Below are 26170 nucleotides of genomic sequence, written 5' to 3'. Positions count from 1 at the left end.
TAGAGTTTATCCTCTTGCCTTGACAAATATACCCTCATAATGACAACACTGAACATATAAATGTATATTCCTACCACATAACTGCAGACAGCGCAATCTGGGCAGTGGTGCACACACTTGAGCATGGCAGTATGCATCCAGCCCCATTCTCATCCCTTGCAAGAGCCCTCTCTTGACCATCCCTCAGGTCTAGGATGTACACGTTGGAGATTCAGCCTACTGGATGGATGGAGGAGGAAACCCTGGCAGGTCCCAGGCATGTCCTGCGGACTCCTTGGAGAGGGAATTTGGGGGCCCTGCATACAAAGAGTATGATCTCAAAGGGAAATAGGAAAGACCCTGGGTGGACATACCTCTTGCTTCAAAGAAGCTTTGCCTCTTTGGGATGGAAGCAGCTCAGCTCAGTTAACTCACCCAGAAATTTCTGAAACTGGAAAATGAAAAGGGTACAGAGTAGCTGACTTATCAGATACCAGTAGGGAAAGGAAGAACCAACCTGGTTTAACTATAAAATCCTCAAAAAGCTCTGAAATTGGGAAGAGGGTGGTGGTTCAGGGACTTCTAGAAGTGTGTATTTCCTATAAGAAAGAAGGGTTGAATGCTGTTTATGAAGTGATGAGATCCCTAGATTCTCTCTTCTTACTCCATACTTGTGGAGCAACCACTCTTCCTTCACCCAGGAAAGAAACTAAGCTTATTATCCATAAAGGGGGAAAAAGGGTCTGTGGACCAGGAGCAGCCAGGCATAATTGAAGGCAGGGTGCCAAAGTGAAAATATGGGGGTCTAGTTGAAATACGTCTATGGACAACAGAGACCCCACTTCTAGTTTCATCCTTCTCCATTCTGTTTATGAACACTGGCATCCAGGCAGAAAATTGGAAGATCTTCTCTGGAAAATATAGTTGGATCTTCACAGTCAATGTGCCCTCCTCATCTGCTCAGAGCTTCTAGTCCACAGGAACAGACAACCAAAAATTAGCAGAAGTTTGAAGTAGACTTGTAATGATAAAAGCAATATGAAAAAAACATTCTGGAAGAAATTGTGAGTGAAAAACACTTCAACCAAAAAATATGCTCTAAGAAAGTTTTTATAAAGGATCCAGCACCCATTGCATGAAGAACAAACTGCCAGAAAATAGTACTTTGAGAATATAAAAAGGCTTCTGAAAATGAAAAGCTTGATGTTGAAGAAGAAAATCCAATAAAGGGCCAGAAGAGAACACTGAAAAACCTCTTCAGAAAATAGAACAAAATGGCAAAAATATAAAAAAAATAGGAAACAAAATAATAAAACTAGCCTACATGGTCTAATATCTGAATATCAGGCATTCAGGAAGCACAGTAACAAAGAGAGTAATAGAATATAACCCACTAAATAATGTCAAGAAAAGTTCCCAAATGGAAAGACCTGAGTTCCCAGATTGAAAAGCTCACAGTATCCCAAAATATAAATGATAATAGATCCATACTGATGTAACCCATGTAGAATTTATCTGAAGTCACTGTAGCATTGGAGAAAATTCTACAAACTTCTAGGAAGAGAGAGAAGGACCCCCCTCCCCCCGGCCCCACACACACACCCAGACTGAGAGAGAGAGAGAGAGAGAGAGAGAGAGAGAGAGAGAGAGAGAGAAGCAATAATAATAACAACAAAACCCCCCAAATGAAAAGCACATCTCATGCAAAAGAATCACAATGACCAGATCCTTCTTAAAAGGAATAGCCACACTGGAAGCTAGAACATATTGGAGTCATAGCTATAAAATTCTGAAGGAAATAAAAATTTCCAATAAAAATTTTTGTACCCAGAGATGCTATTAATGAATTGAGGCCAGAATAGATACATTTTCAGACATGAGGTCCTCAGAATTTTACTTCTCTATATAGCCCTTCTTGAGGGGATAAAAAAAAGCACCAAGAAATCAGAGGACATGTTGTGTTAGAGACAATGCTATGTGTCCCCTTATCCCAGCACACAGGAAGACTACATATCCCAGCATCCCTTGCAGCTATGGAGCCATATGACTGAATTCTGCCTACTGGAATGTGGGAGGAAGTGAGGTGCCCCCCACCCCCCAACTCCCAAATCAGGTCTGGCCCATCAGCTCTGGATATAAAAATATCAGAATGATCTTCTGGCTTCTCCTTCCCTTCCATGGTCACTTTGAGACCTTGTGTTCCAGGTGCTCTCTGGTGGAGAGCCACCTGATTTGCATTGGACTGTGACATGAACAAGAAGTAAAGACTTGTTGAGTCATTGAGATTTAGGGTTTGTCTTTGTAGCAACTAGTGTTGCAATTTCACTCATAGAAAGTGGGTGTTGAGGTAACAGGAGCTTGGCATTTGCTTAGTGGTTCAATGCTGAGTAACAAAGGAACTAATGTCAGAAATTAAGAAATGGGGACCCAAGTCACACAGTGACAAACATTTGATAAAATGATCACTTGCTGTGATGTGGGAGCTAGCGGCCCAAGAAGAACAGATTACAAAGAATTGAAGCGTTGGTGGGATCGGCCACTCTGTGATCCATTTGGCAAGGAGTTGCCAGTGATAGATGGCCTTTGGAAATAACTGACTGGTGTGCAAGGAGAAATCACAAGGAATAAAAGGGGTACAGAAATTTGGGCCCAGAAAGCCATTTTCTTATAAAGCACAAAAGATAAGTGACATAGACTTACAGTAAAACTTCTCAGATAAAGTGACTTGGGCATGATGGTCCCATTCAAACCTGATGGCCTCAGTGTGGTGTGGTGGTCATTGAACTTGGAGAGGAACGGGGAGGGAGGGAGGAGGAGGCAACGAAAAGGGTCTCTATATAGGAGGCACCACCATGTTTAGAAAAGAACTTTGGGTACACTTGTTGCCTATGAATCTGATTGAAAGTGAATACCTCAGAAACTCCGGAGGCTCCTGAGGGAACTGTGTTGCCAAAGAAACCAGGAATTTGATTACCCCCCTACCCCAAAATCTTGAACCATTTGAAAATAATCCCTGCAGCCCAACCTCCACAACCAGAAGAGAGACTTCGCAGACTCTGTATACTTTCCTCCTGAAGGGACGCGCCTGCCAGCGCTCTGGTCAGATGGGAGAAAGGAAAATAAAAACCAGAGTCACTGAGAGAGCAGAGGAGAGGGTCACAGAGAGTAGCCACAGACGTTCCTTCCAGAGGCATCCGCAGGGCCCCATCCACAAATCTGCCTTGCCTCGGAGTGCCCAGAGGGATTTCAGAATTACTCCAGGGCAGTGATTGTTCTTCAACTTTTTTGGGAGAAGGACTTTTTGTCTCCAAGTTACCCTTTTATTTTGGTGTTTCTACAACCGGTGATTTTTGTTTTTACTTCGTACTTGTGAGATCAACAGGGCCAGAGCCAGTGGAGAGTACTGCTTTGGTTGTCTTGTCTACCTATTGGAAGAACGCTGAAATGGTTTGGTGCTCGGATGGGCAGACTTGGCAGACATAATGCTAGGCATTTCCCACACCATTTCTTCTTCCTGGTGCACAGGAAGTCTACCTGCCTCGACCCCCCTCGTAGTCATAGGTCAGGGTTCCTATGACTGAGTTCTGGCCATTGGGAGGCAGGTAGAGGGAATGTAAACCATTTCCAGGCCTGGCTCTGAATAATCCCATATACACTCCTCCAGCTCTCTATTCCGCTTCATGGGCAACTTTGGAAGCATGTGTTAGAGACAGCGTAGTTAAAGAGTGCACGCCCATACACCATAAGTGTGGCCACAACTGAGCGACTATGTGACCCGACTGTACAACCATGAGGATACAAATGCATTGTGTAAAGCTTGAAAGGTCAAGGTTTGTGTTTGCCAGCACTTCTTACTCTCATACACATGCAACATTGATACCGAGAGTGGGAAGATGGCAGCAAAGCCATGTGAGATCCTCAGGACGAACGGTGAGAGCCACACGTAGGGGACCACTGGTCTAGCTAGGGCAGGTCTGAGGGCTCTGAGAGGCCTCTGCCCTAAGGTGAAACCGGTAGAGTATCTGATATGAATGCTATTCAGGGGACCTAAGACTCTGCTAGAAAATTCGAGTTTGAATTACTGGTGAGAATACAGAAATTAAGGGGTGTGAAAAATAATTCACTCCAAGAAAAAGCAAGATTTGTGTTTACCAAAGGAAAAAAGAGTTATAGTTTGTTACATGCCTCACTTATAAATAGCATATAGAGTCATGATTTTATAGGCACCGACACGACCATGTTGGACAAAAGGGGATGGGGATGGAAAATGTGTGACGTATTGGTGAGAGAAGGGGAAGAAAGGGGGAGACTTATTTTTCATATCCAGGAAGCCAGTAGAAAATGCCTAAAACTCCCCAAATGCAGATACAGCAATAATAGTACATTATTTAGAGATATGCGTGTTTTCATACCGAAAGAATCGATTGAAAACAATCCCTTCTTAAATAACAGTCACGTCAGAGAAGGAGAAAGAACTTTAAACCATTTTCAAGGGTTAATTTTGTGTGATAGTTGCCTTAATGGTAGCCATTCTTCACGCAGGCTATTAAGAGAAACGAACCCGGTTTCTGTAGAGGTATTAAACCCTACCTTCCTGTCCCCCACCCCCAACCCCGACAATCCAATGCCTCATTACCCCGTGTAGCTACATTGTCCCAATGTGTGATCTGCACAGGTGGCTCAAGAATGATGCTCTTATCCACAATTTCTTCTCTGATAAACCAAAAAAATCACAACTGTTATTCTTTCCTTTCTCTTCAGACAATGTTGCCTATCTAGTCACGGTGGATCAGCACACAGAAATAATTTTTGCTGTGGAAAATGTGTTCCCCGGTTTTCTTTCTCTCCCTACTTTTATTAAGTCAGGGGCCCACAGATTATGGCCCAAGGGCCAAATCTGGCCCATCACCTCTTTTTGGGTGGCCTGTGACCTCGTGTGGCTTCACATTTACCTCTCCTCCATTCACAGATATAAAGCATAAAAGGGGTAGTGAGAGGGGCGCCTGGGTGGCTCAGTCGGTTAAGCATCTGACTCTTAATTTTGACTCAGATCATGATCTCACTGTTTGGTAAGTTCAAGCCTCGCACTGTGTTGGGCACAGGTGGCATGGAGTCTGCTTGGGATTCTCTTTCTCCCTCTCTCTCTGCCCCTTCCCCATTCGTGCTGTCTCTGTTTCTCTCAAAATAAAGAGAACTTAAAAAAAGAAAAAGTGGTAGTGAGACCAGAATCAGAGACTTTTAAATAAAGAGGACCAGGAGTTTTGTCTAGAAATAGAGGAAGTGCTAATCAATTAACTTCTCGAAGACACAGTTGTATTATCTCCAGTGTGTAGTACAGTGCCTGTCACAGAGTGATAGTAAATGCTCATTGGCTTTCCATTCTAGCATCCGACACGTAATAGGCTGTTGGCAAACATGTACATGCATGTCTGAATGAATGGGGGAACAGTAAATAGGTATCACTGAGCACCTGATACATGGGAAGCATGATGGGGGATGGCATATAGAAAGTGATTCTTAGAATTCTTAAAATTTCATCAGATTACAATATTTTGTGATGATGGTATTAATACACAATTATCAGTTAAATTGTGTGGTACAGACCAGTGCCTTCAAATTGGGGTACTCGGATCCCTGGGCATCTCTTTCCTGGCGTTAAAAAGCTGTTCTTTCCCATCGTCCCCTTTCCATAGCCCATTTTCCGCTGCATCTAAGAAAGATAAACACGTTACCGTTTCCAGTTCTTACTGTGACCCATGGCTTTGGGTTATACACCCCGCTCCCCGCCAGCCCTGGGCCAGGGCACAGTCCATTTGAAATACTGACTTGAGGGAAGAGTCTCTTAATTGGTGAAATTAAAGACCACCCCCCAAAGCTTCCTCTCCTTTTATGTCTTATGTGTATTTCTGTTAAAGACGAAGCATGGCATTGGAAATGGGGGATATTTGGGCCCCTACGGTTGTATTCTGCAATCAGAAGTACATTGACTCTAGGCCATGGACCTGACTTTCATGTAATTATCTGCTCTTTTATCACTGTCCCTGAGAAATGCATAGCTGTTGAGAATTTGATGAAGATAGAGCAAAGAAAATATTGATAAGAAATAATAAAAGCTAAACATGGCTCTCTCCCTTGTGGCCACTCCCCCAACAGATTTCATGTAAGGGGTCCTTCTCAGTTGTTCTCAGTGCTTATCCCTGGGACAAGTCATTAGCTGGAAAGAAAGGCACCTATGAGTAGCCCAAGCAGAAGCGATCAGCGATGGTTAGTTAAAAAACAAAAATGTAACTGAAATATTTTCAGGAGCTATCAGATTTTCAAATTACCTTGGATAAAGCTTGTGGATCAAACTTTTGTGTGTCTCCTTTTAGTTTATGATAATCCTGGTCTGCTTGTCTTACTTCAACTTATAAAATGTTTCATTCTGTCCATCTTCCTGATAAGAAGTAGAAAACAGGATGGCGGAAGCATTGGTGAAACGTTGAAGCACATGGTCTTTTGTGGAACAGAACTTTTTCTTTGCATAAATCATGTCCAATCACAATGTCTGATGACATTAATGGTGTTATTTCTCAGTCTCACACCTTATTCTGTTTTCATTTTTCCTGTAGTGTGTTCTCTATATTAATTGAGAATGTTTAGTTTTTCTATAAAAGGCGAGACAACAAATGGGATGGATAAAACCCACAAGTGTATAAAACAAGGCAAGAAAGCTAGTAGTAGCTTATGAGATATGGGCCAAATTGATAGGACACGTTTGGGATAGATAATGGGCAAACAAAGAGCTTGTGAGGCACAGGCAGAATTGGTAAGTGTGTTAAGTATAGACAGTAAGTAACCTGTAAGGTGTGTTGAAGATGGAATAAGTGGAATGTGTGACAGAACAAATGTGCGTTACTTACAGATACAAAGACATGGGAAGACCAAATTCTAAATAAAGAGGATGCCACTTCTGGGCATCTTGAAACTGGCCACCCACCGGAGGTTCCCAGTATGGTCCTATTCTGGCCCCACTTGTGCTCTGCCCAAGAAACTCAGCCAAAACCCGGAGCTATCGAGCAGGCTAACTGCCAGGCTGTTGCCATGGCCAGGCATCTGTGTTCTGAGTCTCTCGGGTGGTGTTTGTGTTGGCTCTAGGCACTTTCTGCCTGCTAAGCCCTCTTGTTCAAACCTCAACTCTGGTTTTCATAAGCCCACCTTCAGTGGGAGATACTGATGCGGGAAAGACAAGATGTAAATGTTGTGCGACCCAAGATTTAGGTAGTGTTGTTTTCGCATCCTGGGCTGCAGGACGCTTGAGCCTTTCTTCCTGGGCCCCTTCCTGCATCAAGAAATATTAAAATTATATTTTCCTACGGCATTGGAACAAAGACTAACATAATCTAGGCTGGATTATACTCTTTTCTTCTTCTGATTTTAAAAGAAGTTACAACAGTTTTGTGGGCCCCAAAAGTGTTGGGGGCCCTTAAGTACTACGTCCAAAGTGCCCGATGGCGAAGTTGCTTTGGTCCATCTGCTTGTACCCCATGCTAAGTGTGCTAGCCTACCCCATGTCTTTTTCTTGCTTCTCCTTGTGCTTCAACTTGATCAAATCACAGCTTTGTGGGATTCAAGTATTTTAATTTGAATCTTTAATGTGATTTTTAAGGTTTAATGTGAACCTTTCTGTTCTGTGACCTTTGAGATAGCTTGCCTGAGAGCTAGTTGAGAGGTAGTTGGAAACTACCATTATGTCAAGGTAATTCCCTCCATGACATTCCCCAACGCCAAATATCTGCATATGGTATACACATGCATACCCTCCTGCTTTTTCCCCTGGGCTCCCTTCACAAAGAGCTTCTTATTTTTAACTATACATTAAATTTTGAACTGTTACGAGTTAATGAAAAACAGCAAATCGACTTATGCTTGACTTTATAACTTATAAAAATCCATAAACCAATGACATTAGATCTGCCTAATTATAATCTTGACAACCTTTAGTAGTTCATCCTACAGTAGTGTAAGCTTACCATTGCGATTTGTGTCTTTTTCAGCAGATTGTGTACATGAATGCATTTATTTGGATCAAAAACTAAGTCAGAATTGTTGTCTTCTCCTGACAGTCTGATTTGATTAAATTGATAAGGAGGACTGGTTTTGCTAACTAGGTTATGTGGCAGTTATTTTTCATAAATTGAGTGAGCTAAATACGCAACACCAAGGTTTTGACCATATATGTATTCTATGAATATCACATACATGTAATCAGAAAAGCATATTGAAATTAACATGTATTTTCATCGCATTTTCCAAGTATGTTGGATTAAACAAGATAACTAAAAAAAAAAAAAAAAATTCCAATGTGAACGTGGCATCTGTCTTGGTGTAAACTGTTTCCCTCTCTGCACTTGGCCATGACCTAGCTTCAGTGTCTTCTGTGGTAGGGAAAATGACTACCAAAGATGTCCACATGCTAATCCTTAGAAACGGTGAATATGTTACACTACATGGCAAAAGGGATTATACAGGTGTAGTTTAGGTTACAGACCTTATGGTAAGGAGATTATTCTGGATTATTTAGGTGGGGCTGCTCTAATCACACAAGCCTTTAAAAGCAGTGAACTTTCTCCAGCTGGGGACGAAAGAATGTGACCAAAGAAGACAGAGGGATTTGAAGCACAAGAAGCATGTTACTCACTGTTGTTCACTTTAAAGGTAAAGAGAACCGTGATCAAGGCTCTAGAAGCTGAGAGAAGCCTCCTGCTGACAGTCACCAATGATACCTCAGTCCTACAACCAGAAATGACTGAATTCTGCCAACAACCTGAACAGGTCTGGAAGCACCTTCTTTTCTGAAGCTCTCACTGAATTGCTGAAGCTGGCAAAAGTCTTACTCCAGAGTGCTAGGGTTGAAGAAACTGACAAATGGCATCACAAGTCACGGTCTTGGGGCATTGAGGGACATCCTGATAACTACCCCGATTCCAGAGGGCATGTCTGTGTTAACTTCAGTGAGACCCTCATTTAGGACTATGGCACTCAGGTCCCCTGAAAACGGTGTGTGTGTGTGTGTGTGTGTGTGTGCGTGCGCGCGTGGACAAGCACGCATACTCACAGCAGTCAACACTGGAAAGTCAAGGTGTGGAGGGTACGAGACACCTTTTAGTAGTATTGTCTTATTCCTAAATATTTTACTCTGGGAACAGCCCTGGATCTATAGGAGCTGGTTTCTCACAGCTACATATGTACTAAACGACACTACCCCTTAGCTACAGCTGAGTGATTCAGGAATGGGTACCTGGCCTATGTCAAGGCAGTTTGAATCCTTTCCTAGTATCTTGCTAACTGGAGGATAAAAAATAAGCTTTCTAGTCCAGGGGAAGAAGGCATTATTCAATGGGACATTCAGCAACTGGCGGATGCCTCATTTCCTGCCACATAGGAGAAGTCCTCCACTTTGAGAAGAAACAGTCTACCCAGGAGAAGCAGAGGCAAGACAGAGTCCAGAAAGTGCTCAGTTTCAGTTGCTCTTGACTTCCAGCTGCACCTCTGCCTTTGCCACTTGATTGTTCAATCCTTTAGTAACGTAAGTTGCCCCACTATTCTTTCAATAAATATCTTTCCGTGGGGGCGGGGGAGGCGGGCTCAAACCTTGCTTAAAGTTAAAGAGCCCTTTCTAATAGAGCTGATAGAGCGGATAGGTCACACTGATCCCACCACGTGGGGAAAAGATTGCAGTAAGGATCAAATGTAAGGAAGTCGGAAGCTAGAGAGATCCTCGTGGACAGGGGGGCAAGATGAAAAGCCTGATTAAAGCTTGGACTCAGAAGGACGGGGAGGATTCTTTGTTGCAGAATATTCCAGGCAAGGAGAACAGCATGTGCAAAAGGTTGGTGGTCCCGACTGCAAAGATAAATTTCCGTGGCAAAAAATAGTTGAAGTCAAAATGTGTGCAGGGGGAGACAAGGTGGAAAAGGAACTTAACTGTTGAGGACCTTGAATGCTAGGGGAAGGAGTTTGTGGTTTTTGAACATGGAAGTGGTATCCCAGAAGCTGTATTTTAGGCACATTGACCCGGTAGTGTGCCAGGTGAGCGGAAGGGTGTAAGAAGTGGTGTTAAATGGCCTGATCATCCTGAGATGGCCAAGGGCCTGGACCAGAGCAGTAGAGGTGGGAATGGAGAGGGAGGCGGTGGGGGGGGGGAGTGTCTTTCGCCTCTGTACCCTTCACATTCCTTTGCGGAGTGACTGGCATCTAGTAGGTGCTCCCCAAATTCTTGTTAATAAGTAATGAGTTCTAGTCAAGTAACGTTATATCCACATTATCATCATAGGCTCTAATATCTATGTACGTAAGACTAGAACTTTAAAATAAACTGTATTGTTGAATTATTGAGGACACTTGGTCTGGTTATTTTAGCTGTCACTGAATTTCAGTAGAACCTGAGGTAAATTAATTAGAGCAATACCTGTGCCTTATTGTTGAGAACCAATCATTCCCTTTATTTTTTTTTATTTGTATGTTAAATATTTTTAATGTTTATATTTGACAGAGGGCGCAAGTGGGGGAGGGGCAGAGAGAGAGGGAGACACAGAATCTGAAGCGGCTCCAAGCTCTGAGCTGTCAGCACAGAGCCCGACGCGGGGCTCGAACCCACAGACCGCGAGATCATGACCTGAGCTGAAGTTGGACACTCAACCGACTGAGCCACCCAGGCGGCCCCCAGTCATTCCCTTTAGATCCCAGCAAAAAATCAGGTGCTGGAGGAAAACTTGTTCACGTGGCTTTTAGAAACTCGCTTTCCTTGCATGTTTGAAATCTACTGAGGCCATTCTATTAAAGAATCATCATTTCATAAGAAAATACAATAGCTTTAGCTACTTAAAATGTTAATTGGTATTCTACAACCAAAACATTTATTAGTCTGATGTAGAATATGAAATTTTCCTTTGCCTTATAACTTCTCTTTAGAGAAAATGGCCAAAGAGCCTTAGTAATGATGCAGGAAGACAGAGCATTAAAATGCCTCATATATTCCACGGGTCTCCTATCTTAAGTACTATGTTTTCAGTACTTCATGAATCTCTCTCCTTTTATTAAGTGGGAGACGCTGTTCTCCCACTGTGCGTGTCTTCATTTTTTTTTTAATATGAAATTTGTTGTCACATTGCTTTCCATACAACATCCAATGCTCATCCCAACAGGTGAATGTTCGTGTCTTCCTAACTTCCCATTCACTGATGTCATATTAGTAGCTTGAAATTCCGGTGGGATTAGCAAATAGTATAAATCAGGTCTTCTGGGGCACCCGAGTGGCTCAGTCAGTTGAGCATCTGACTAGTGATTTTGGTTTGGGTCATGATCCCAGGGTCGTGGGAGTGAGCCCCACATTCGGTTCTGTGCTGAGTGTGGAGCCTGCTTAAGATTTTGTCTCTCTCCCTCTGCCCCTGCCCCCGTAAATAAAAAAAAATTTAAGTCAGGTCTTTTATTTATATTCTTGGTTGTCTAGACCCAGAGGCTGGCGAACTATGGCCTGTGGGCCTTCAATCTGTTTTTGCAAATTAGGTCTTAGTGGAATACAGACCCATCCATTTAGTTTTAATGTTTATTCTTTTTTTTTTTTTGATAAAGGCAGAGTGCGAGTGAGGGAAGGGCAGAGAGAGAGGGAGACACAGAATCTGAAGCAGCCTCCAGACTCTGAGCTGTCAGCCCAGAGCCCGACGCAGGGCTCGAACCCACGAACTGTGAGATCATGACTGAGCCAAAGTCAGATGCTTAATCGATGGAGACACCCAGGTGCCCCCAGGCCCATCCATTTAATATGCATATTGTCTATATGGCTACTTCCAGGAGACAATGGCAGAGTTGAGTAGTTGCAAGAGAAAGCATACAGCCCACCAAGCTTAAAATATTTACCGTGTGTCCCTTTAACAAAAGTTTGCTGATCTCTGGTCTGGACTTAAAAAGTGATGAGGTAAATGCTAATAATCAAGATTAAGAGCGGGCTGTGTTCATGGCAGAGAGAGAGAGAGAGAGAGAGAGAGAGAGAGAGAGAAGGGAGACAATCCCAAGCAGGCTTTGTTTGCACTGTCGGCGCAGAGCCTGACGCGGGGCTCAAACTCACAAACCGTGAGATCATGACCTGACCTGAAATCAAGAGTCGGATGCTTCACTGAGTCACCCAGGCGCCCTGAGTCTTACAATTTATGATGAAAGTACAACGTATAATATACATACCTCTTTTTCTTTTTTTTTGGAGAGCCAGTTGTTAAACACTTGCGAGCATGTCTCTGGACAGACTTGGGTAAGGTCAAGTAGGTCGTTTAGCCTCTCTGAGCCTTGGTGTCCATGTCTGTAGTGTGTTATAGTAAGAAGAAACTAGTATTATCCACTAGACAAGGGATCAGCACATTTTTTCTCTACAAAGAGCCAGCTAGTAAACATCTTTGGCGTTGTGGGCTAGCATGTGGTTTCCCTCACAAGGACTCAGCTCTTGTCACCGTAGCACGAAGGCAGCCCTAGAAAATGTATAAATGAACGGGTACGATTGTGTCTGATACAATTTTATTTAACAGGCAGCGGTCTGGGTTTGCCGCTGAGCGATGGTTTGTTGGATCCCGTGCAAGATTATACGCTTCTCGAGAGTGGGAACTGTATTTCTCGTGATGAGACTTGTGTCCTTAGAACTTGGCACGGTTCCTGGCACACATGGCAAGAAATCAATAAATATGTGTAAATACAAAAACAGCCGCGAAAATGAAGCGGCGAATGCCACCTGCACCAAGACGGCTAGTGCTCGCCAACAGGATGCTGAACAAAAGAAGCCGGAGACAAGAGAGTGCCTGCTGTATGCATCCATTTCTACAAAGTGCAGGAGCAGGCAAAACAGAACTCCCCCTTCCAGTCAGGATGGGATAACAGACTGAACTGATCCCTCCCACCACAAGCAACGGAAAAAAAGCAGGTAGAATGTATGATTTAATGATGTATGACCCTGGGCCAAGAGGGCAGCACTGGTCTGTGGTCTCTGAGAATAGGGGAAAGGAATGAGGCATCCAGACACAGCCTGATGGTCTTTCTGAGTGCTGGACACGGGGACAGGAATTTTTTTTTAATGTTTATTTATTCTTAGAGAGAGCTCGTGTGTGCAAGCAGGGAGAGGGGCAGAGAGAGGGAGGCATGGAATCTGAAGCAGGCTCCAGGTTCCAAGCTGTCAGTACAGAGCCAGACACGGGGCTCGAACTCACGAACTACGAGATCATGACCTGAGCGGAAGTTGGACGCTTAACTGACTGAGCCACCCAGGTACCCCCAGGGACAGGAATTTGGAAGTGCCGATGTGGCTGTAATTTGGAGAGGAGGGAAGTAAGTGAACAGAGCCCCAGAGAGTATCTTCGTGTTTCTGGCTGGGCGCTAGCCTGCACCTGAGTGAGAGGAGACGACCCTAGGCCGCGGAAGGAACCATACCATCTGACTCAGCAATTCCTGTCTTGGGCTGCTACTGATATTCGTGCACAAGTTTTCTGTGGACACAGGTTTTCACTTCTCTGGGATACATACCTAGAGTTGGCATTGCCGAGTCCAATGGTAACTTTATGCTTGACAACACGATTTGCTACGGAACTAGTTTCCAAAGTGGCTCCACCCCCTTGCCCGCACCTGCTATTGTCTGTCTCTTTGACTGTAGCCATCCTAGGGGGTGGGAAGTGATCTCTCACTGTGGCTTTGATGTGTATTTGATTTTTTTAATTTCCCTGATGGATAGTGATGTTGTGTAATTTTTCCTCTGTTTATTGGCCATCTGTAGATCCTCTTGTATCACCATCTATTTTTAAAATAAAGTTTTATCAAAACATAGCCATGCCTTTTGTTTACACATTGTCTAGGGCTGTTTTTGTGTTACAAACACCAAGCTGAAGAGCTGCAAGGGAGACCATCTGGACTGCAGAGCCTAAAATCCCTCTGTGTGCAGCCCTTTATGGAAGGAGTTTCCTGACCCCTGCCCTAGACCACAGGCCTGAGCGATTGTAGGGTTTAAAACCCCATTTCAGTTTTCCAGTGACTGGTTATTTTCTGGAATGAAGCATGATCAGTGCTACAAAATGGAACGTCCTAGGTAAAGTGGCACAGCTGGTCACCCTGGCCACTGCACAATACATGTTTGCTGAATGAATAAACAAAACAACTGCTTGCCACTTTGAAAGCAAGCATTATGGAAAAATACTCCTAAAACACAAAAAAGATTCTTACCTAAGGCTTTCTCTTCCTGGATTGGAGTGGAGGGTCTGTTGAAGCGTAAAGAAAAAAGAAAGATCTAAAGGAGAAACCACAAAATAGGTAAATTGGAGGCCACCCCCAAGAGTCACAATAACCCTTGCAATATTAGAAGGTGGGACCCTAGCTCTGTGGTCCAGTTGTGTCATTAGCCTTGACTCATGGATTAGTTTTCTATTGCTACATAAACTCCCACAAACTTAGTTGTTTAAAGTAAGACCCGGGGGAAGTTCTTTGGAAACAGCCAAATAACAGTCTCTGAGAGTCTTCTCTATAGAGAAGCAATGGGGACATTAGCAAAAATTGTCCAAATTAACTTTTTCAGAACTCTGTAAAATAACCAAAGGCTTGCAATGATCTAAGGAGAATTCAAGAATACCAGCTAATCTTGGCATGAACAGTGAACTGTAGGCATTTTAAAGTGCCCTATTTCCACCTTCCATTCCCAAGCTCCATGGAAGCTTTGAAAACCAACAGCTTTGCAAACCTTGTAACTAGGAATACCTAGTTACAGCCGGAAGCCTCACCTCCACTCGAAGGGGCTGAAAAAGTTTGGAGGTTTCCAAGAGTCTCTCCCCAGAGAACTGTCACTATTTGACCTGTCTGGCAGTTCCCCGAAAAAAAAAAAAAGTCAAAGTATTTGAATAGAACATTCCTCTAAAGAAGATACAGAAATGGTCAAAAGCCCATGAAGAAATACTCAGCAAAGGGGCGCCCGGGTGGCTCAGTCAAGTGTCTGACCCTTGATTTTGGCTCAGGTCACAATCTCAAGGCCCCTGTGGGGTTCCATGCTGAGCTCAGAGCCTGCATGGGATTCTCTCCGCACCCCCTCCCCCGCCCCTCCTCTGTGTGGCCCTTTACAGAAAAAAAATTTTTTTCAGAGCAGCACACACGTGTTCTGTCTCTCAAAAAACAAAAACAAAAACAAAAACCCACAAGGAGATAACACTTTACCTCCACTAGCCAGACAATTAACAAGTGTTGGCAACTCCCCCACCACCAGAAAAAAACCCCACAAAACACACAAAAACAAGGGTTGGCAAGGATGTAGGCAAATTGGAACCCTCACACATTGCTGACAGGGTTGTAAAATGTGGCAGTCACCTTAGAAAACAGTTTGGTAGTACCTCAAAGTTATTCTTTGACCCAGCAATCCCAATCTAGGTACATACCCTAAGGGAAATGAGAAGCCATGTCCATGGGAAATTTGTACACAAATCCTAATAGCATTTATTCATAATCACTAAAAAGTGGGAAACATCCAAAGGCCCATTAACTGATGAATGGATACACAGAATGTGATACACTCATTCGATGGAATATTATTCAGCCCTAAAAGGGATAAAATCCTGATAACACGCCGCACCGTGGGTAGATCCTTGAAAACAACATGCTACATGCAAGCAACCAAATACAAAAGGTCACATACTGTAGGATTCCACTTACAGGAAACAGCCAGAAAAGACAAATTCGTGGAAACAGACAGTACACCAGTGGTTTCCAGGGACCAGAAGGATGGAGAGGACTGCTAATGGGTACAGAATTTCTTTTTTGAGTGAGACAAATATTCTGAAATGAGACAGTGCTCCGGCCGCCCATCTCTTTGTCTACTGAAAACTCTTGAATTGTACACTTCAAAATGGTGAATTTTATAGTGAGGCATGTGTCAATAAAGCTGATAAAGCAAGCACCCATTTATCCGCTCTCAGCGCTGTAGGTCAGAATTCCGGCACGGATGGCTGGGTTCCAGCTCAAATGAAGCTGGTGTTTGGCTGTGTTCTCCCCTGGAGCACGGAGTGCTCTCTCAAGCTCATTCCTGTCGTTAGCAGAATCCAGTGTCTTCCAGCAGCCGAACCGAGGTCCCTGTTCACTTGCTAGCTGCCGGCAAGGGGCTGCTGGCCACTTCTGCAAGCCCCGGCCTCCCTTGTTGTGTCCCCCTCCATTTTCAGGCCAGCAGTGATGCTTGATGGAATACTTCCCGTGCTTCAAATCCCTGACTTCGGTTCCCAGCTGGAGAAAAATTCTGCTTGTAAAGGGCTCACATGACTCGCTGGGTTTCTGTCTTAAAGGTTCGCCAACTTGGTGCTTGATGTTTTAATTACACCTGTAAAATGCCTTCAAGGCAGGACCTATAACGGTGTTTGAATGAGTACTCAGGACGCTAATATATTTGCGTGATCTTTAGAATTCTGCCGACCACAGCCCATATCTGTGGTCATTCTGCTTGGGGTGGAGGTAACCGTGACCCTTCATTTACCTCAAGGTTCCATGTTGCTAAAATTGTGTCCGGCATTTTGATCTCTCCAACTGGCCCATCTGTTACGAATAGTTCACACGAACATCGGGTGTTGTTCTGCTCCGACCTTGGCCTCAAAGGGTCAGTGTGATGCCTTTTGTGAGTTGAAATACCTCTGTAGGAGGGTCCACTGGGGGGCTACCAGTGGTGGATCTGCAGGCCGCATGGCCGGTGACGATTCCAGCTATCGTGGGGTTTCTCCTCTGGCGAAGGGCGAGCTGGGGAGGAGTAGCATCCAGCCCTGTCAATGCCGGTGATATTGAGCCGGTGTCCTATCTTCCTCTTTGTGATCACTGCCATTTCAGGCTGGTGAAAACCCCAGGCTTAACCTTCAGGTACTGAGTGTTCACAGCGGTGTGGTGGAGGTTGTCTGGAGGCACTGGTGGGGGCCATAAGTAATAACTTATGATAAGAAGCATCACATGGATACAGAGAAAAGAGAAGTTACATTTTTCCAGCACAGGATCAAAAGAGAGTAAACCAGAGGCCTGGGTACTCTGTTTTGTTTCTTTTATATCACTCCCTAAGAGGATACCGGCAATACGCGATAAATACGTGCGGAATGAGGAACCGAGTGAGGGCTATTTCCAGGGCCTGATTGTGCCTGGTCTATAAAAGTGCAAAGGCCTATTTCCTTTTAACTTGTTCTCTTGGAGTCAAAATGCAGATGATCTCCTCCAGTTTATGACTAATAGTGGATTTCATTATTCATGGGTTAGCACAGTCCCTAAGTCTGCAGAAAGTTACAAAGACCAGGGACACATCAATTCTGCTCCATTCGGAGCCCGAGAAAGATGACTGATAGGCGGGCCGGCTGCTGTCCAGGTCCTCACTCCCAAAGCCTAATCTTTCCATACAGATGCTGAACAGGCCTTGGGCAATTTGAGTGAGGCTCCCAACGAATCTTTTCTCCCTCAGAATAATCAAATTTTGAGAATGTGCTATAGGAAAGAGCTGCCACGTTCCATTAGGTTAGCTCTGTGACTTGCACGGAAATTGTCAGGTAACTCAATTGCCGTAGTCCAATCATTTACAGGCATAATTTAGTTCACTTAGAGTTAATGATTAATAACATGTCCTATTTGGAGCTGTGGAAAGCAAGCAAGGAACTGTGGTGCATCTGATAGTTCACAGGGGCTGCAGAAGCAGACTGCTAGGGTTAGAATAGACATCCAAAGACTGTGATATCAGAGGAATGCTTATGATTAATTTAAATTATACAATGCTCTATAGTTCACAAAGCAATGTCACTTATGGTCTGTCTTGATTCTCAAGGCAATGTATAAGGTCAGTATCATTATCATCTCCATTTATAAGTGCAGATACTAAGGATCAGAGGCAGTGCCTCATTCAAGGTCACTTGGCTGGTTTGTAATAGAGTAGAATGAGAAGCTGAAATTAAACTCCCATTATGGGTGGAATTGTGCACCCCCTCAAAAGATATGTCCCAAGTCCTAACTCCTAGCACCTCAGAATGTGACCTTATTTGGAAATAGGGTTGTTGCAGATCAAATTAGTTGAGATGAGACCATACTGGAATAGGGTGGGCCCTCAATGCAATATGACTGGTGTCCTTATAAGAAGAGGAGAGAGACACAGAAGATACATGGCCATGTGGAGACCCAGAGACACAGGGAGAAGGTCATGAGAAGATGGAAGCAGAGACCAGAGTGATGCGTCTACAAGCCAAGGGGTGCCAAGGATCGCTGAACATCACTGGAAGCTAGGACAAGCACAGAACAGATTCTCTGTCACAGCCCTCGGAGGGAACCAACTCTGCTTGGGCTTGCAAGCCTCTAGAACCATGAGAAAGAAATTACTGTTGTTTTAAGCTACCCTATTTTTAGTACTTTGTTATGGCTGCCTTGGGAAGCCAATATGGATTGTAAGAATAATAAGTTTCCATTTCTCTAGACCCTGGGTGTGGCCCAGATGCATACTAGTATGGAGTCTTCTAGAAACTCTTTAAGATGTATTATTATCAGTGACCTTTTTGTGACTTAACTGAGTCAAATAAGCACAGAGGTGGAGCTGGGAGCCCAGCCCCAGGCCCGAATTTAAAACTGTGTCCTGTCCACGATGCCCCTGAGCCACGAGAGTGTCCAAAACGTTTGTGGCAGTGTTGGGGCAGTGCTCCTCAACCCTTTTGGGCTGCTCCTTTATTTGGGTTCTTCCAGGGACCACTGACTTAGTTTGAATTCCACCACGCTAACTTGTATCCTTTTGTTATGAATAACCACAAAACAGTGCCTGACCCCCAGAAAAAGCTCAGTATTTGTTCTTTGGGGAACAGGTAATAAAAGCTCCTTAACCTGTCATGGTCCATTGAAATTCACAAAGGATTTTCACATCGATTCTTTAATTAGATTGTTTACAAAAATGGCTTGAAGGCCGCTTTAAGTGTGTTCCTGTCTTTTTCCTTTCTTTCCAACTTTTTAAAGAAGATTTTGCCATGTCATCAACCAGGTAGTAAGCTTCTAGGAGGGAATGGATATTTTCTTTTCTTTCTCCTTGAATGATACTGGTTCTTGAATGGGTTTCACTGGATCTAGACTTATGGTCTTGAAATGATCGCCCAGACCACTCTGAAAATGATTATACAGAGTGAATTGGAGAATCTCTATATAAAAATTAAAAATAGAACTCCAAATTTTTATCTCCCAAATCATAGAAGCCATTACCAACTCTTCCGGAATGTTGCTGTGATGCATTTAAAAATTCTTTCCCTGCTTTACTAGACTGTGAGGTGATCCCAGCTGTCACTAGTCCCTTTGGACTATGAGACTCAGGGATAAGGAGGGATCAGCCTTCCAGTTCAGTGCTCTGTGGTTCCTGGGGTCCTGGAAGATGAGAGTGCTCTTCCCAGAGTATCACAGGCTAGGACTGCCTTTCCAGAGTCCATGAAATGCCATGGCCATGTTCTTATCATGTTCTTGGGTGACCACTAAATTCCTACCCATTTTAGCATCTTATTTATGTTCAATTTCCTCCCATATTAGTTTTCATGATGTTTTTGTTTGGCATAGATGCCCCAGGCAACTTATTCAAAGTTGAGGTAGGGAAGCCTAAATGGACCGTTTCAGATTTTTAGTGACACAAGAGATGTCCAGTATAATTCCACTAAGTAAAAGGAAGTGGCTAAAAATATGCGTAACGGGATCCCAGTTTTTAATTTTTCTTTCTGCTATTACAGAGGTGTGACTTCGAACAAGTTACCTATCCTCCATGAGTATCAGTTTTCTTAGATGTGCACAATAGCATGTACCTCGCAGGGTTAATGGGAGGGTTAAGAGTGGTGCATTTGACAATCTTTAACAAACTTTGATGAGTTATACCTTGTGTTAGTTTACTAGGAGTGTCACAACAAATACCATAGACTGAGTGCCTTAGACAAGAGAGATTTCTTTTCACTCACAGTCCTGAAAGCTGGAAGTCCAAGACCAAGGTGTCACAGGGTTGTTTCTTTTGAGGCCTCATCTCCTTAGTTTGCAGAAAGCCACCTTCTCCCTATGTCCTCTCCTCACCTCTCTGTGTTTGTCTGTGTTCTGACTTCCTCTTTTTATAAGGAGACCAGTTGTATAGGATTACGACCTCATTTAATGTAATTACCTCTATAAAGGCCCTCTCCCCCAATACAGTCACATTCTGAGGTACTGGGGGTTATGGAGTGCTGGGGACACACAACTCAGCTCGTAAGCATACCTCCTGCACAGCCCACAGTCCACTTCCACGAGGCTCCTGCCGTCTTCTTCCAGCACCTGCGGAAGCTAGTTCCTTCTGCCTGGAGCGTCAGATCAGCCTCTTTGGCAGGTCCAGCATCCAGCCCTTCCTCCCTTCTGAAGTTCAGCTCAAATGTAAGAATCTTTAGGAAGCATGTTTGGATCCCAACCTTAAGGGATTCATCTCTCCCCCTCCAGGACCCTGAGCTTTTCTCTTGCATCTGTATCAGAGCAATGCTGTCCCATATTTACTTCTGCATCCCCATAGGCCTAAGACAGGATCTGGCACATAGTAGGTTTTCAGGAAATAACCAGGTGAACTGCACTGAATGCCAGTTAGTGATACCAATGCTTTCTCTTTGTCTGACAAAGCTGAGAAATGCCTTCATTTGACTGGTAATGGAGCATTCTGAGGGGGACAGACCGGAGCAAAGAGCACGGTCCAATGAGCCATTAAGACACATGGAATAAATAAGTTCATTGATCTTCCTTCTTGTTTATTTCATGTCTAAGAAGCCTATCTTAGGGTGTGTTTGAAGTAGCCTAACATTCATGGATGCTGACATGAATGTTAAGTGACTTTCCTGATTTATAGTTAGACTTTGAATTTTTAATCAATATAGGAAAAGCTATTTTGCCCAGGAAGTCTGGTGTATCATGTGGAGTGATTATTTAAACTGCTTGTGTAGGAGGATAAATAGTGCAAAAAGGAAAGTCTGCTGTGAAAATGTGCAGAGATTATTTAAGCAGGGCTGTGTTTTTAAATGTATGGAAATGCATACACATACATTTTTTTCTGTCCCAACAATTCAATTTAAAATGGACTTCCTCTGGATACTGAGGATTATGGCACAACTAAAAGAGTGGCTATGTGGAATTATCCTCACCTCAAGGACGTTCCCTTACTCCCACCACCTCAATTACAAACATGTGAGCTCTTATGAAATCTTAAAGCAGGGGCGCCTGGGTGGCTCAGTTGGTTGGGCATCTGACTTCAGCTCAGGTCATGATCTCGCGGTCTGTGAGTTTGAGCCCCGCGTCGGGCTCTGTGCTGACAGCTCGGAGCCTGGAGGCTGCTTTGGAGTCTGTGTCTCCCTCTCTCTCTGCCCCTCCCCCACTCGTGCTCTGTCTCTCTCTATCTCTAAAAAATGAATGAACGTTAAAAAAAAATCTTAAAGCAAAAAGCATGCCTCACACACTTCCCTTTTCCAGGCAAACCTGAAACAACACCAAGCCAGGTGATAGATAATCTTCTGTTAACAGCTTAAGCAGTGAAAGGTCCAACATGCTTGTACATAGCCTAGAGAGTTCTGTACTTTACAGCCTTTACAGCTGAGATGTCTTTTAATTTTTTTAAAATTTGAATTCCAGTATAATTAACTCAGTGTTAATTATAATTACTTATTACACTCAATTATAATTACTCAATGTTCACTGTGATTAAGTGTGGTCATTAATCCCCATCACCTATTTCACTCATCCCTCCGCCCACATCCTCTCTGGTAACCATCAGTTTGTTCTCTATAGTTTAGAGTTTGTTTTTTAGTTTCTCCCTCTCTCTCTCTCTCTCTGTCTTTTCCCTTTGTTCATTTGTTTTGTTTCTTAAATTACACGTATGAGTGAAACATATGGAGTTTGTCTTTCTATGATTGACTTTTTTGCTCAGCATTTCTCTCTCTCTTTTGGTGCAAAAAAGGTGGTTTTATTAAAGCACAGGGACAGGACCTAAAAGGTGGTTTTATTAAAGCACAGGGAACAGGACCTGTGGGGAGAAAGAGTTGCCAGAATTATACTGTCTGGATCCATTTGCAATCTTGTTGCAAATGGCAAGATTTCATTCTTTTTTTTACGGCTGAATAATATTCCATTGTATATATACCACATCTTCTTATCCATTCATCTATCAATGAGATGTCCATCTTTAAAAAAAGAAAACAATTTTACCACTAATGGGCAACTTTAAAAAAATCCTCTGTTCCTTATGCAAATTCCTTATACAAGTTCAGTAAAAGGTGTTAGGATGGATGAACATATGCATTGAAAATTGAGATTTTTTCCAGCAAACTTCCACATTTTCAGAAGTAATTTAATTTTGCTCTATTCTTTTTCTTTGATGACTTCACCATCCACCCAGCCTTCAGACAAAGGCTCGTAAGGGGTGCACTTGACACCCTCTCTCTTGTCTCCTACATCCTGTGAATAAGTCCAACAACTTTCCTCAAATCTGTTCTCTCTGTCCCATTCCTTCTGCCCCTGCCTCGGATCATCTCCTTTCATCTAGGAAGAGAGTCATAGTGGCTTAAAACACAAGATAGAAGTGTTTTTCTCTGTCATTTAATGACCCAAGCTGGGATGGGGCCTCTTCCTCTGCAGGGGCTCAGATTCCTTCCATTTTGTTGCTCTGCTATCTTTAGATACTGTTCTCATCTGTACGGCCCAAGATGGCTTATCATCGAGCCTAGATTCAGGAAGAAAGAAGGGAGAGATGGGAAATGAGAGGGTTTATCCCTTTCTTTTGAGTCAGGACCAAGAGGTTTCACATGTAAGTTACACTCACATCCCCTTGGGCAAGATTAGACACATGGCCTCCCTTCACTGCAATGAGATGGCTGGGAAATGTAATCTTCACTCTGGACATCTTTATGTCCAGGTAAAAATTTATTTTACTTACTTACTTACTTACTTACTTAATTTTCTTCCAAGATTTTATTTAAATTCAAGTTAGTTAACATACAGTGTAGAATTGGTTTCGGGAGTAGAATTCAGTGATTCATCACTCACATATTAAACAAGCCCTCCTTAATGCTCATCACCCATTTAACCCATCCCCCCCCATCCACTTCCCCTCCAGTAACCCTCAGTTTTTTCTCTATAGTTAAGAGTCTCTTATGGTTTGTCTCCCTCTCTGTTTTTCTCTTATTTTATTTTTCTTCCCCTCCCCTATGCTCATCTGTTTTCTTTCTTAAATTCCACACTTGAGTGAAATAACATGCTATTTTTCTTTGTCTGACTGACTTATTTCTCTTAGCTTAATACACATTCTAGCTCCATCCACATCACTGCAAATGGTAAGATTTCATTCTTTTTGATGGCTGAGTAATATTTCATAATATATATATATATATTCCAGTGTTTATAGCAGCACTATCAACAATAGCCAAATTATGGAAAGAGCTCAGGTGTCCAGGTAAAAATTTTAATCTTTATGTAAGAAGGGAGAAAGGATATTGGTGAACAGTTTGCAGTATCGACCTCAATTCCTGACTGGCTTCTTTGCTTTCTGCCTCACCAGATTTCCCCTTTTCCTCAACTCACACCAAAGGTACTCTGACCATATGTCTTTCTCTTTGAAAGTATTCAACAAGCTCCTTACGGCCTGTGGACAAACTCTTACCCCCCAACATGGATTGAACAGTTTTCTTCATATGCTGGTTCCTGTCTACCTTATCTTCTAGTTCTGTCACCTTTGCACCTTATTCTCTAACAACCTGGAACTTGAATAACATGGTGTTTCATGCCTCAGTGCCTTTGCACTTGCTGCTTCTTCTTTTAGGGATTTTCTTCCACCTGACAAATTTCTAGTTGACTTTGAAAACCATTCTCAGAGGTCATCAGGGAGTCTATTAACCTTCCCTGTCACACCCTTAACCAAGAGAATTAATTGGTCACTTTTTACACCTCATACTATACTGTTCACTTTTGGTCCTTAATATATTATTTAGTCATCTATCACCTCTTCTACCCTATGAGCATTATCGGATTCACCTTATATTCTCAGAACTTAGAACAACATTCGCCACAGCATAGTTCAATAATTGCTTGTTCGCTCTTGACTGAATGAATGAATGGGAAAGTGACAGAATGATTGCATTATATCAGTCCTGATTTAGCACTCTTAACCTTTATATGGGGTCTCTTTCTTTTGGTTAAATTTTTTTTTTACGGTTTATTTATTTTGGGGGGGGGAGAGACAGAGAGAGAGGGACATAGGATTTGAAGCAGTTTCCATGCTGACAGCAGAGAGTCTGATGCAGGGCTCGAACTCATGAGCTGTGAGATCATGCCCTGACCTGAAGTCTGATGCTTAACTGACTGAACCACCCAGGTGCTACATATATGGGGTCTTCTTTCGATAAAAGGTACTATCAAGTACTTACTCTGCTTGAGGTTCACTTATTTTGTGTTAGAGTAGTAGCAGTTATATCTAATTTAATCTTTATAAATAGTTCTGTGAGGTAGGCATTATTATGCTTATGTTACAGATGGGAAAGTGAGGCACAGAGAACTTAAGTAACCCACTTCATTTCCTTTTTAATTGTATTGACTATAGGGAAAGTGGAGGGTGGAAGAAAGTGGAGTAGGCGTTTGGAAAGTAGGTTGGGCTGGCAGCTATGGGACTCTCGTCCACTTCTATAATGAATTAGTGTGAGTGTCCAGGGATATGGCCCTGTTCCGCTCTGGCTTCCGTTTTCTCATCCATCATAAGAGGGCTTGGCTCAATGATCTCTAAGTTTCCTTCCAGATCTAAAAGTCAGTGATTTTCTTACTTTTCTAATGTAACAAGTTGAAATGTAACCCTCCTCCACACCAATATGCTACATGCACACAGCTGTGATTTTGCTAAAAATGGACACTTTCTAAATGTTAAAACAGTACATGGTAGAGAATAGTCAGTTCAGAGCCAACAAAACCGACTCTGCCAGAGGACTGACGCTAAAGTAAAGCCCTAGATCCCACTCAGTATCAAATCTTCCCAGAACAGAGGATGTGACTTGGCATTGCTTTCACTGGAGCTTTTTAAAAGGGTACATCCAGATATATTTAACCACCAAATAAATTTGGATCTGGGAGTATTGCAACTGAAATGTAGCTACAAATATACCCCGGATTCTCTCTGTGACATGAGTCCACAGTGTAGGAAATTCTATACAACTCCTGTGTGTGTTGACAAATTCCGTGTGTGTCTTTTCTTGAATTATATCAGAAATCTTGAAAGGTCTATAATACTATCTCCCAGCTTCCCTACCTGGGTTCTGAAACAATGAAAAGAAGACAAACTTGTTTAGCAGGTGGAGATAAATGTATCTCCTTTGTGGTGTCCAACTCGATATTGGAGAAAACGGCTTCTACTGGTGGCCAAGGCAACTGTCTACCGCTGATCCCTAGAATCAGGCAGATAGGAACCCAGACCTGCTAGATTAGGATGAGCCTTTTCCCAGCAAGTGTATAAGTTAAGCATTCTGAGTGTTTCCTTGTAAACTCACTATGGAGAGACTGCTAATTATCAGCTAAATCCCGTCTTCCTGTACAGTAATACATTCCCCACTTTTCGGTGGGGCATGGTGGCTCCTCAGAATAGAGACTACATTCCCCACTATCCCTTGCAGCTAGGTGTGACCCTGTGACCCAGGTCAAGGGGGATGGTGTGGTGGGGTGGTGATAAGAGCAAGTCTGCTCAGTTTCTAGAAGAGTGATTATCTGAGCTTCTCTACCCAGTTTTCCTCATCCCTTCTGCCAAGACTAAGGAGCTGGAGTGTCCATTTGGACCACGAAATGGAAACTGAATTTTGACGATGGCATACAAACTAGAAATGAGCCGGGGGTCCCGGAGACTTCATAGAAGCCCTGGACTACCTATCTTGTACTTTATGTATGGGACACAGAGACGAACTTTACCTTGTTTAAGCCACGATTATTTTAAATTTCCTGTCACTTAGGGCTGAGTCCAATTCTTTTTTTTTTTTTTTTAATTTTTAATGCTTATTTATTTTTGAGAGAGAGAGAGAGAGAGTGAGAGAGGAGAAGGGGCAGAGACAGGGAGACACAGAATCCGAAGCAGGCTCCAGGCTCTGAGCTGTCATCACAGAGCCTGACACGGGGCTCTAACTCACAAACTGTGAGATCATGACCTGAGCTGAAT

General features: G+C 43.1%; 1 protein-coding gene across 9 annotated transcripts in view; it reads right to left on the bottom strand.

The window, feature by feature from the left end:
* The window catches only part of GPR65 (G protein-coupled receptor 65), a 127380-nt gene that overhangs the window by 19972 nt on the left and 81238 nt on the right, over nucleotides 1-26170 (bottom strand). For 2 of the 9 annotated variants that reach the window (XR_006219032.1, XR_006219031.1), the window contains exons 4-5: nucleotides 14212-14275; nucleotides 12199-12313 (exon numbers count right to left, since the gene is read on the bottom strand). The exons of 1 other annotated variant lie outside the window; for it this stretch is intronic. The gene's annotated coding sequence lies outside the window, so the exon portion shown is untranslated. Of the gene's footprint in view, nucleotides 1-12087; nucleotides 12314-13713; nucleotides 13787-14211; nucleotides 14276-14766; nucleotides 14850-22412; nucleotides 22709-26170 lie in introns of those variants that run through there. 6 more of the 9 variants (XR_006219030.1, XR_001511589.2, XR_006219034.1 and 3 more) reach the window with 5 other exon arrangements.

This window comes from Panthera tigris, chromosome B3, assembly GCF_018350195.1.
Source record: "Panthera tigris isolate Pti1 chromosome B3, P.tigris_Pti1_mat1.1, whole genome shotgun sequence".
In the NCBI taxonomy this organism is placed as follows: Eukaryota; Metazoa; Chordata; class Mammalia; order Carnivora; family Felidae; genus Panthera; species Panthera tigris.
Note: the sequence above shows the minus strand (reverse complement) of the source record. Positions and strands in the feature narration are given on the sequence as shown.